The sequence below is a fragment of the Arvicanthis niloticus genome, chromosome X (genome assembly GCF_011762505.2).
Source record: "Arvicanthis niloticus isolate mArvNil1 chromosome X, mArvNil1.pat.X, whole genome shotgun sequence".
Taxonomy (NCBI): Eukaryota; Metazoa; Chordata; class Mammalia; order Rodentia; family Muridae; genus Arvicanthis; species Arvicanthis niloticus.
The window spans coordinates 88,322,886-88,335,558 of NC_047679.1; positions in this window are offsets into that span (position 1 = coordinate 88,322,886).

Below are 12,673 nucleotides of genomic sequence, written 5' to 3' on the forward strand. Positions count from 1 at the left end.
CTGGGACCTATTCCTCCCACTGTACTGACAGCTCATAGGCTCTGTCTTCCCTCCAACTCTGGCTGTAGTCACTGTCTATCTGCTGGCAATCAGCAATGTTCCTTAGGCTACTGTGTGCTCTTGTTATCATCCACCACCTGCCCTTGGCCCACATTCACTCTGTGGGCTGGGCTGCTGTGTGTGTGCTCTCCTGTGAGAGACAAGTCTCATGGCAGCACACCAGGGAGGACCAGCAGCTCTGAGAAGTTCCTCACTTGTAGGCAGTGCACTGACTCTTGTCTCTGCTCTTTCTTAAAGGGACATAGTCTTCTGCCAGTTCAGAGCAGCCTCTGGCTGCTAGGGAAATGTTTTCCCTGACCTCTACCTGGAACTTTTCTCAGGCTCTAGATTTTGAAATATGTGCTCTCATGTTGGACACCATTTATTGCCAGAATGTCTCAACATTCCAGCTTCCCAATAATTAATAACTTTTTATTAATTATAAAATTTTTATTAATTATAATAAAAACTTTTTATTAATTATAAAAGCTTAGGCCTTATTGCTCAGGCTTTTGCCCAGCCATCTATATTAACCAGTTTATACTAATCTATGTTCTGCCATGTGGCTCGTTAGCTCTCCTCAGTCCTGGCACCTGTTTCTTCCTCTGCATCTGGCTGGATCTCTCATGCCTGATTTTTTTCCAATCTTTACACAATGCACAAGAGATTATTTCAACATATATATCTACAAATCCAGACCTACAGAAGGACTGTAATGAAAACTCCAATCAACAAGAAACAGAAGGAATAATCTCAGACAAGCAAAATCAAAAAGAGAGACACACCCACACACATACACAAACACAAATACCACCACAACAGCAACAAAATAACAAGAACCAACAAATACTGCTCATTGTTACCTCTCAACACCAATGGTTTCAATTCCCCAATAGAAAAGACACAGACTAGTAGAATGGATTCAAAACAGGAACCATCCTTCTCTTGCACCCAAGGAACGCACCTTAATATCAAGAATAGATATCATCTCAAGGTAAAAAGGATGAAAAAGATAGTCCAAACAAATGGACCTAAGAAGCAAGCTGGTATAAATATTTTAATATCTGACAAAATGACTTCAAACCAAAACTAATCAGAAGAACTAGGGAAAGGCAATACATGCTCACTATGGGAAAAATCCTTCAGATGGCATTTCAATTCTTAACATGTATCCCCAAACATAAGAGCACCCAAGTTTGTAAAAGAAACACTACTACAACTTAAATCACATATTGAACCTTACACATAATATACCATTCTCCACAATTAACAGATCGCCAAGAAAAAAAAAAAAAAACTAAACAGAGATGGACCTAAAAGACATAAACCAAATAGACGTAACAGATACTTACTGAGCATTTCACCTAAACACAGAAGAATATACCTTTTCCTCAGCACTTTACGGAACTTTATATTTGCGTTGTTGGACAAAGGGTCCTTATGGGAACTGGCAAATATCCCAGGATGTGGACAAGGCCATAGATTGCTCTAAAAAAAACTGACAGGAAGGCCCCATTGCTGAACACAATACCTATACAAATCATTAAATAATGAAGAAGTAGAGCTTGTGCCTACATAGAGTTTTCACTCCTATATGCTAGCATCTTTGGTACAGGAAAGTACTCATTATACTACCAAAGGGGAAACATAAACACCATCCCAGCCACAACCCTTTTGGTCTACAATGGTGTCTTGCCTGTAAAGATAGGCTAGTGCAATGGTGGCAAAAAGTTTGCGGGAGTAACCAACCAATGTCTGATTTAACTTAAGGCCCACTCCACAAGACGGAATTCATATCCAATACTGCTTGGATGATCAAGAATCTAAGTCTAGATATCCCAGGGTCCTAGGATAAAACTAAATACTACTGTTTTTAAAAGTAGCACTGAAATGAGTCCTAATAACATTTTGTTATGCTTGTTCTTCAGTTATCATCAGAGAAGCTTCCTTGAGCAGATGAGAACAAATACAGAGACCCACAGCCAGACATTACAGAGAAAAAGAGATCTCCTAAACAAGATGTCTCCATGAAATCTGTTTCTGCAGTATCCAGAGAACTGCTCAGAAGAGGATGCAGAAAGATTCTAAGAGCCAGAGGGGATGGAGAACATGAAGAAAATGAAGTCCTTTAAATCAATATGGTCATTAACATATAAATTCACGGAGGCTGATGGAGCATGCAAAGTACCTGCATGGGTCGGTAACAGATGGGGACCTAGAGCTGAAACAAGTGGACACATGCTCCATCCCTAACTCAGAAGTAATCTCCAATTGATAACCATTTGCAAATGAAATTTTCATTTCTTCCAGTTTGGAGGAAGCTACGCTTAAGGGTAGGCTACATGTCCAGCAGTGGATGGCCAACAGAAAGTGAACTCAGTGGGATCTTTGGAGCTTCCTTGCCTCATAATGTCAGAGCTCTTCCTTTTTTAAGCTTTATTTTTTAAATTTTTTATTTTATTTAATTTGTATATTTTTCTATCATTTTAGCCTACAGGTCTTTTGCAGTTTAGTGTTTTTATGGAACCCCTGAGTGTGTGAACAAATGGGCTTCTTTCTTGATTGTTTGTTTTGCCCAATTCTGATGCATTAGTTTTTGTTTTGTCTTATAATAGTAAATAAAATTTTATGTTATTATCATCCTATAGAAGCCTGTTTGTTTTCTAATGAGAGATAGAAAGGCAATGAATCCAAATAGGAGGGGAGTTAAGGAGTAGCTAGGGGGAGTATAGGGATAGAAAATCATAATCATGATATATTCCGTGATTTAAAAAAATCTATGTTCAATAAAGGGGAAAAATTAAATGTTTCACCTGTCCCTCCCACCAAAAACAAAACAAAACCCAAGTCCTTTGAAAAAAGTAAGCAGTGCTATAGAAAAAAAGGTCCAATAGACCAGGGCCTCTTCCTCTCATTTAATGCTGTGTAGAATGTATAGACTGAAGATCAGAAAAAAGAAAGGAGTACAACATCATAACCCAAACAAATCAAATACAAATTCAACACTTGACAGCCTCAGTACAGAGACTCATCTCAAGCCCACACTGACCATTCTCTGTAATAGATCATATGTTAAGTCACCCCAAATACTCTTAATACATTGAGAAAGAATCCTCATACAATGGATTTCCTCTGAATACCACAGAGTAGAGCCAGAAAAATTTGCTAGAAAAAAAACCTGACAACCCATAAATGTGTGGAAATTAAACATTGTGGTTTTAAACAGTCAATAAATCAAAGTAATCACAAGGAAAATTAAAAATATTTTGGAAGATTCTGTTTTTTTTTAATAACTTAGCATACCAAGATACTTAGTATATGATTAAATCAGTGGTCAAAGGGCCATTTTGCAGTAACTGTTAATGTTTAAGAAAGAAGAAGCATCAGAAATCAATAACTTTACACAGAAGGAATTGGGGGTAGTAAAAGAAGCTACAGTCACCAAGCAGCAGGAAATAATGAAGATTATCATATCATGCATGGCAACAGGGAATAAAGGTAACTGAGAGCATTACCAGATCCAAACTTAATTTTGCAAAATGGTTAACAAACTGGCAAACATTGACTAATATTAACAAGGAAAACAGAGAAAAGGTGAATCGCTAAAATGAAAAATAAAGTGAAGACACAGCTTACAGATATAAAAATGCAGAATAGCGGAGCATAAAAAGGCACCTGACACCAAGCCTGGGGACCTAAGTTCAATCTGAGATCCACATAAAATAAAAGGAAAATAATGGAATCCACATGGTAGAAGGAGAGAAGTAATTCCTGCAAATTGTCCTCTGACATCCACACATGCTCTTTCGCACAATTTGTGTGCTTCTGTGTGTGTGTGTGTGTGTGTGTGTGAGAGAGAGAGAGAGAGAGAGAGAGAGAGAGAGAGAGAGAGAGAGAGAGAAGCAGAGAGAGAGAGAGAGAAGCTAAGAAGGGGAGAGGGAGAGAGGGAGATAATGCCACAAATAAATTAATTTTAATAAAAATTATATAAGAATACAATGAACAAGGATAAAGTAACAAATTATGTAGCCAAGTTAAAACATACTCATTTTTATCTTTTTGCCAAGATGGTGCCAAAAGCAAAAAAAGGATACTCTTTCCCCTCCCAAAGCTGAAGCCAAATCAAAGGCCTTGAAAGCTAAGAAGGCAGTGCTGGAAGATCAACACAGCTACAAAAAGAAGAACCATATGTCACCCACCTTTGTGTGGCTCAAGACCTTGAAGAACAGGAGATAGCACAAACACTCTCAAAACAGCACGTCCAGCAGATAGAAGCTTGAGCACTATGCCATCATCAAAGTCCCTGTCCACTGGGTCAGCCATGAAGAAGACAGAGGACAAACAACTCATTGTGGATGTCAAGGCCAGGAAGCACCAGATCAAAAAGACTGTGAAGAAACTCGGTGACACTGACACTGATGTGGCCAAAGTTGATACCCTGATGATGACAAATAGAAAGAAGAAGGTCTATGTTAGGATGGCTCCTGGTCATGATGTTCTAGATGTTGTAAACAAGATTGGGATGATCTAAACAAACTTCAGCCAGTTAATTCTAAGTATACATATTTTTCACCATAAAAATTATACTCATTCACACACACACACACACACACACACACACACACACACTTATACAACACACATATTACCAAAACTAACAAAAACAACCCAAAAAACCAGCTAAAATTAAATATAGGCCATTAAGATACCTCAGTGGGTAAAATGATTGTTAAACAAGTCCTATGACCTGAGTTCAATCCCTAGAACACACAAAGGTAGAAAGAGAAAAATCTCCACAAAATGCCCTACCTATGTAAGTTATGGCTCCCCCATATATTTCATACACAAAATAGCAATAAATAAGATTTTAAAGGATGTGCAAGAAAAACATTAAAAAGAAAATTTTAAACAGATATAGAAATGAAGTGATTGGATAAGTAATTAAATTTTTTTCTATTTAAGAATGCCTGGAGCAAATGACTTCAACTGGTGAAAGCCATTAAATATTGAAGGAAGAATTTTTTATTGGATATTTTATTTATTTACCTTTCAGATACCATCCCCTTTCCCCATTTCCCCTCCCTAAAAACCTCCTCCCCACCCCCCTCCTCCTTTGTGCTTTTATACCATTTTAATTACATACAAGTATTAAGGTCAGTTCTAGGTTGAGGAACTAGCAATACAATAGATGCAAATTGTTTAAATTCATAAGCTCCCTATGTTTCATTAAAACATCCAGAGATGTGTTAGAATTATGCCAAATACACTGCAAGTGTCTTTAAACTTTTTTCTAATTATAATGACTACCACTGTAAATTTTAGAACTAACATGAATCCAATGGTATTTGGCATGACACTTGAGATGGCTCCTTACTCTTGAACTATGAATCTCCTTCTAGTAATTTGAATAGGATAAAGAGCATCAGTCCATTGTTCCAAATGCCTACCTAAAATCTCTTGTATATTCAACACATTAGTGGGTAACTTGGTCAGGGAGGAAATAAAGAAAAAAATTAAAGACTTTATAGAATTTAATGAAAATGAGACAGATCATACCAAAACTTGTGGGACACAATGAAAGCCGTGCTAAGAGGAAAACTCATAGCTCTAAGTGCCCACAAAAAGAAACTGGAGAGAGCATACACTAGCAGCTTGATAACACACCTGAGAGCTCTAGAACAAAAAGAAGCAAATACACCCAAGAGGAGTAGACAGCAGGAAATAATCAAACTCAGGGATGAAATCAATGAAGTAGAAACAAAAAGAACTATACAAAGTATCAAAAAAATAAAAAAACCAGGAGATGGTTCTTTGAGAAAATCAACAAGATAGGTAAACCCTTAGCCAGACTAACCAGAGGGCACGGAGACAGTATTCAAATTAATAAAATCAGAACTGAAAATAGAGACATAACAACAGAAACTGAGGAAAGTAAAAAAATCATCAGATCCTACTACAAAAGGCTATACTCAACAAAACTGGAAAATCTGGATGAAATGGAAAGTTTCATAGACAAATACCAGGCTCCAAAGTTAAGTCAGTATCAGATAAACCATCTAAATAGTCCTATAACCCCTACAGATTATTTAAAATATTTAAGTGAACACGACAAACTGCTTCATAAAATTAAACAGACACAATCATTGTATGTGTATATACTCACTGTCAAACAACTAGGAATAATTTTTTAAAAATCTGTTTAAAATATAAAGTCTATTTCTACATGCCTGTAATCCCAGCACTTGGGAAGTTGAGGCGAAAGAATTACTGTTTAGTGGGGCAAAGGTTGATCCAAGCTTCAAATCACACCATGTAATAAAGAGCACAAACTTAAGTTTAGAAGAATACTTTAAAGACCTCCAAGGTAGTCAAACATTTCTAAACTGGAACACAATCAGAATAAATATTGAAAGAGAAAAGTAACAAATTCTACTTCATCAAAATTAAAATCATCTGCATATCAAAACGTCAGTAGTTTCATGTTAAATATATAAAATTATGTATTATAATTACATAATTCCTGAAACACTAAATCCACTAGAAAATATAAGTATATAAATTAAAAGGGAGGAATACTACAGTAGTATGTATTTCTATAGTCAACCCTAGGCCAGACAGTAAAACCTTCTCTCACAAAACAAAACAAAACACACTAAAAATTTTCAACTTTGCTAGGTGGTGTTGTACATGCTAATAATCCCAGCACTCTGGAGGCAGAGGCAAAAGGATGTCTGTGATTTGGAATCTGACCTACAGAGTGAGTTTCAGCACAGCCAAAGGTTATACAGAGAAACCCTGTCTTAAAGAACCAAAAACTAGTAATAAATAATAATAATAATAAATCATTATTATATTATTTATATTATATTTACATATAGTAATAATATATTAATATATATTAATAATAGTATATTATATTATACTATAATATAATATATAATATAATGTTATAATATATTAATAATAATATGCTCTGTATATAATATAACATATTGTTAATAATTTTTAATAATATAATATATAATAATATATTATTATGTATTATTACTAGTATTATTAGTATTATTCAACATCCCAAAGAGATATTCCTTGACCAAAGCCTTGAAATATGACTAGAGATATTTCTTTCAAAGTGTGTCACAATTTCAAATTTTACATACATGTAAAAGGTTCCAATAAATTCATCATAAGTTGAAAAAATATTTCATATTAAAATGCATTCACCATGCATCTTAAACAACATACTCTAGCAACACTCAGTCCCCTGTAGGGTATTGCTTGTTTACCCTTGGGATCCAGCAGCACAAGAGTATACTTATATTGTACATTGGCATCCCCAGATGTATGAGCAGGGGTGGAGGGGAGCAAAGCATATCAGGAAGAATGAAAAGTGTGGTGGCACATGCCTATAGCTCCAGAACTAAGGGGACTGGAGCAGGAGGATGGAAAGTTTCAGGTAAACATGGACTACATCATAGCAAGTTCCAGGCAGCTAGGGCAATGGTGAAACCCTGTTTCATAAAAAGAAAGAAAGAAAAAAAAAACCCCTCCAGTTTAGGAATGCCATTGAGGATAGTGATTAAAAAAAAATCAGGGTTCATCAGGCCAGATAACATCTGAGTACCATAGTTACAATAACATTTGCAAATTATAATGGCAAATTGCCACCCTTCACTTGACTGTAAAATATAAAAACAGAAACCATCTTGCCAATTCTTTTGCATTGAGAATTAAGTTTACTGCACATTCAGACCATAGTGTTCTCTCTCTCTCTCTCTCTCTCTCTCTCTCTCTCTCTCTCTCTCTCTCTCTCTCTCTCTCTCTGTCTTCCCCTCCTCTCACACATTCACACATACAGAATCACACATGGTGCCTGGCATATGATGGTTCATGTTACCATTTTTCACGTATTTCATGGTGCTTAAGTTATATTCAGTTAGCAGAAACCACTTCAAGACGGGGTCTCGCTGTATAGCTCTAGCTGCCCTGGAAGTTGCTTTCTAGACCAGGCTAATGTCAAACTCAGAGATCCTCCTGCCTATATTACAGGCTTGTACCACCAGGCCTGCCACCATTGCCCAGCTAGAATGCAGATTTTTTAAATGAGTAAAATATGTAAATAGGCTTTTCACTATAAAGAGCAAATACATAGCCAGTAAGAATAAAGATCTTAACTCATTACATACTATTGTGAAATACCAGCACAGAGCCTCCAAAATAGTTCAAAATGAAATTTATTGACAATACCAATCGGAAAAGAATGTAGAGTAAGCGGAATTAAAAAAAAAAAAAATCACTAAACTGAGTAGCAGTGACTCTTGCCTTTAATACCAGTACTCAGGAGGCAGAATCAGGCGGATCTCTGTGAGTTTGAGACTAGCCTGGCTTGTGTTCCACTACAGCTAGGGCTACACATCAATACTGCTATGTGTGTTCTCCTTGCCGGGTAATAAGGAGCAATATAGACACTGAGCTAAGACATACACAGTCTCCCAGCCACTCTTTACCCTAGATAATGATTATGGAAAACAAGTAAATCGTGTGCCCCTGTTCTTGTGCCCCCATTCAGCTACTGATACTGTTCATCTTTAAAAAACAAAAAAGGGGGGATTGTTCCCTTCCCAGCCTTCAGCAGACCAAACAGACCTTGTTTGCCACACAGGACCTTAATACCTAGATGAAGTCATCTACTTTGTTTACACTTGCAACTTCGTACAAGAACTTAGAAGAGACTGCCTGCTGAGCCTGCTTTGCAACATTATCCAGCTGAAACAAAGGATGGGTTCAGTGGGTTTCCTCTATATAAGCACAGTGCTGAATATTAAACTTTGAGCCCTGATCAGAACCTTGTCTTGGCTTCATGCTTCTCTCACACCCCAGTCTCTTTTTCATTTCCAGCCCCCCTTTCAGATAAACCGAGTTCTTCCATGGCCTCTGGATGGCTACACTACACAAAGAAACCATACCTTGTAAAATAAAGCAACAACAAAGATTATTGGTAATTGTATCAATTTGAATGATTTCTGCCATTATCTCACAAAGCCAATCATATTTAGACACTACAATCTAGCTATTCCAACTCTTTACAGAAAGTAAATGAGCTGTATTCACAATACAAGCATGTATATCCACATCAACTTTATTTCAAACATCTCCAAACTGAAAACAATGCAAAGATCAGTTGATAGGAGAGGGGATAGGTACATTGTTGTACATTCATATAAACACCGCAAATTAATGTGAAACAACAGATTACAACACAACAACAGGGATGAATCTCACAATGATGCCCAATTTGGGGAAAAAAAAAACAAGAAGAAGAGTGTCAAGATCTGTTGTATACCTAAGTGATAGTAGCTAATAAGCCATACTATATTTCAAAATTGTGAATTAAAAATTGATATTAAATAATTTCCTGACAAATGATAATTATGTCAAACATAGATATATTTATTTGTTTGATATACATATTACATGACGTGTACAAATGACATTTTAACCACTAAGCCATCTCTCCATCCCCATTAGTCAATTAAAAAGTTTGAATTAACATTTAAGAAGCAAAGTGTCAAAAAACTATGTTATGTCATTTATACAGAGACTAATAACTGTCAAGTTTTACCTATAACCAGACAAGTCATTCTAGACAAGTAGTACATACTTAAGTATGTACTAGGGGAGGACAGAAAGGAGCTTTCTGGATCAATGCAATCACTCCATTTTGTTACCATTTTTACATGAGCATATACATAAAAATCTAGCAAGCAACACACTTGAACATTATGAAAATTACTGTAACTGTGATGGCTATCCTTAGTTGTCAATTTGACTACATCTGGAATTAATTAACACCTCAAAATAGAAGGACACACTTGTGAGAGATTTTGAAGTGAAAAGATAGCATTCTAGTCCAGATCTTTGAGGTCAGAAGACACACCTTCAATCAAGAACTTTTGAGGTGGTAAGATTCACCTCTAATGTGAGCCACACATTTTATTGGATGCCTATATAAGGATGAGGAAGAAGAAAGCTTTTGCTCTTTGCCTGCTTGCTCTGGCCTCACTAATGAGCCCATTTCTTCACTGACATTAGAATCTACTTCTTTGAGATTCCAGCATATTCTGAAAACCAGCTGAGACATCTAGCCTCATGGACTGAAAACTTACTGTTTATCTAAATATCCACCATTCCTTGTTCTCTCTCAAATTCAAGACCTCTGGCCTCTTTTTCTTTACTTGTTACATATATGAAATTTTGAAAGGACAACATATCAATACTAGAACTCAGAAATATTGAAAATAAAATGATAAATTTATGCCAAACACATACTAAAAACTCTGATTAGAGACATAACTGAGTGATGCAGCGATTATCTAGCACAGGTGAAATGCTGTGTTCAATCTTTATTTTCATAAAATACTTTGTTACTGAAAACACTGATAGATTTATGTTAATATCAGAAAATATAATCAAAGGTAACAGAAAAACTGAATCATGACGTTAAGTTCATAAGTACATATTCTTTCTGTTTAGCAGAGAAAAGTCACATATTTTCCTCAGAATTTTTTTTTATTTTGACTTGAGCTTGTGGAGGGATGAAGGTTGGATGAAGGGGAGAATAGAAAATGAATAGTATGAAGGACACTTCACTGGTTAGCAAAATAAGATAAGGAAATGTTCAGATTTTAGTTTGTCATCTTGTTAATTAAATGCGCATTTAGGCAAGAATCTTTCATTGCAATATCTTGACAATCATAATCATATTTTTCTAAGAAATTTTCAAACTGGATGAACCAGAGTCTCAGCAGGACTTCCAGAAACCAGAAGGCTCAGCCAATACAAAGGGCTTATTATATGTTTTTACTCTGAAAATAATTAATTGAAGGCCAAGTTTCCAGCAGGGAGTTGAAAGAATTGTTCTCCCTTGAAGATAAGACTTGTGAATGCCCCATAGAGGAGGCAATTGGAATGTAATGAGGTGAAAATGGATTATGCTTTCACTTCTGTGTCACAGGAAAGAAAAAATCCCTTTGCAGGGAATTAATTCACACCTTTGTTTCTTCCAGAATGGATTCAGTATTGGGATGTAGAGAGGTTTACAAAAGGAAGAAATTGTATTTGGTCACTCAGTTTCAACCACATACTCTGTAAGATTGTTTTTTTAACTCCGTGTCAGTGGTCAGGGTAGAAAATACATGAAAATTACATAATGTTATTCCGAGAAATGCCAAATCTACTAGAAAAATAATAAGTATGCAAAAAATAAGTGTTTACTATAAAATATTTTAAATATAGATCTCATTGTGTCTATTTAAGTTAAAAAAGATACTAATTATCTCACATGGTTATACATTTTCCTTTTATGACAAACTCATATGCAATCTATATATTTACAGTTCCTGACTACAATGCACTACTATTAACTAGGACTCTTGTTGTATGTTAGCTCTGTAGACTGCTACTTTTTGTCCTTTGACCTGCATCTCCCTACTCTCTTCCCCAACTTGCTCCTAATAATCACTGTTTTATTCTATGCATATGACAATAGATTCTGCATATAAAAGAAATCACAATATTTTATTCCTATAACTGGCTTATTTTACTCATCATTCATATTTTATCAAATGGCATGATCTCTTTTTTTAAAAATATACTGTTTTAAATTACAGTATAAAGTATTAGATATTGCAGCAGTTTGAATAATAATGGCCCCACAGGCTCATATATTTGAATGCTTAGTCACCAGAAAGTAGCACTATTTGAAAGGATTCAAAGGACATGGAGATGTCAAAAATATTCTAAATTAAAGATGCCAAACACAAATGATCACATTTGTACAATTCCACTTACATGAAATGTCCAAAATAAGTAGATGTCTAGAGAGAGGCAGTATATTAGTGTTTGCCAGGAGCTGGAATTAAAGAGCAAATCATAATCAACTGATAAAGGAAAACCTGTTTGTAATAACACTTGAATAACTCTTTGACTATATAAAAACTCTCAGAGCAAATGCTCTAAATGAGTAGCTCATGTGGTATATAAAGTATTTCTAAATTAAAAGGTATTGAAGAGCATTGTTCAGTATCAACAAGATGCTTGCCAATTAGAGACCCAAGAGGAAGTTACTGACTACTCAGACCCGACCCTTGCCCCCAAGTTTCTAGATTGTTCCTGCTCAAATCTGATCCAATAGAAAGATTTATGTAAGATTGCAGTAACTATCAAGAACTTTAATCCTCCTAGGTCTCAACTTTAGAAGAGCTGGTTGCACAATACAGCTATAAGGAATCCTAACACAGACAGTTGCAAGCTGACTGATCTGGGTGGTAAGAACTAAACCCAAGCCCTCTGCAGGAGAAACTCTTTTTTTAAAAAAAAATACTTTTGATGTATTTATTTGATTTATTTATTTTATGTATGAGTACACTGTCACTGTCTTCAGACACACCAGAAGAGGGCATCTGATCCCATTACAGATGGTTGTGAGCCACAATGTGGTTGCTGGGAATTGAACTCAAAACCACTGGAAGAACAGTCAGTGCTCTTAACTGCTGAGCCATCTCATCAGCCCAAACTGTCATCTCAGCAAAGGTTTTGGGTTTTTTGTTTTGTTTTTTCTCGTTTGAGTTTCATC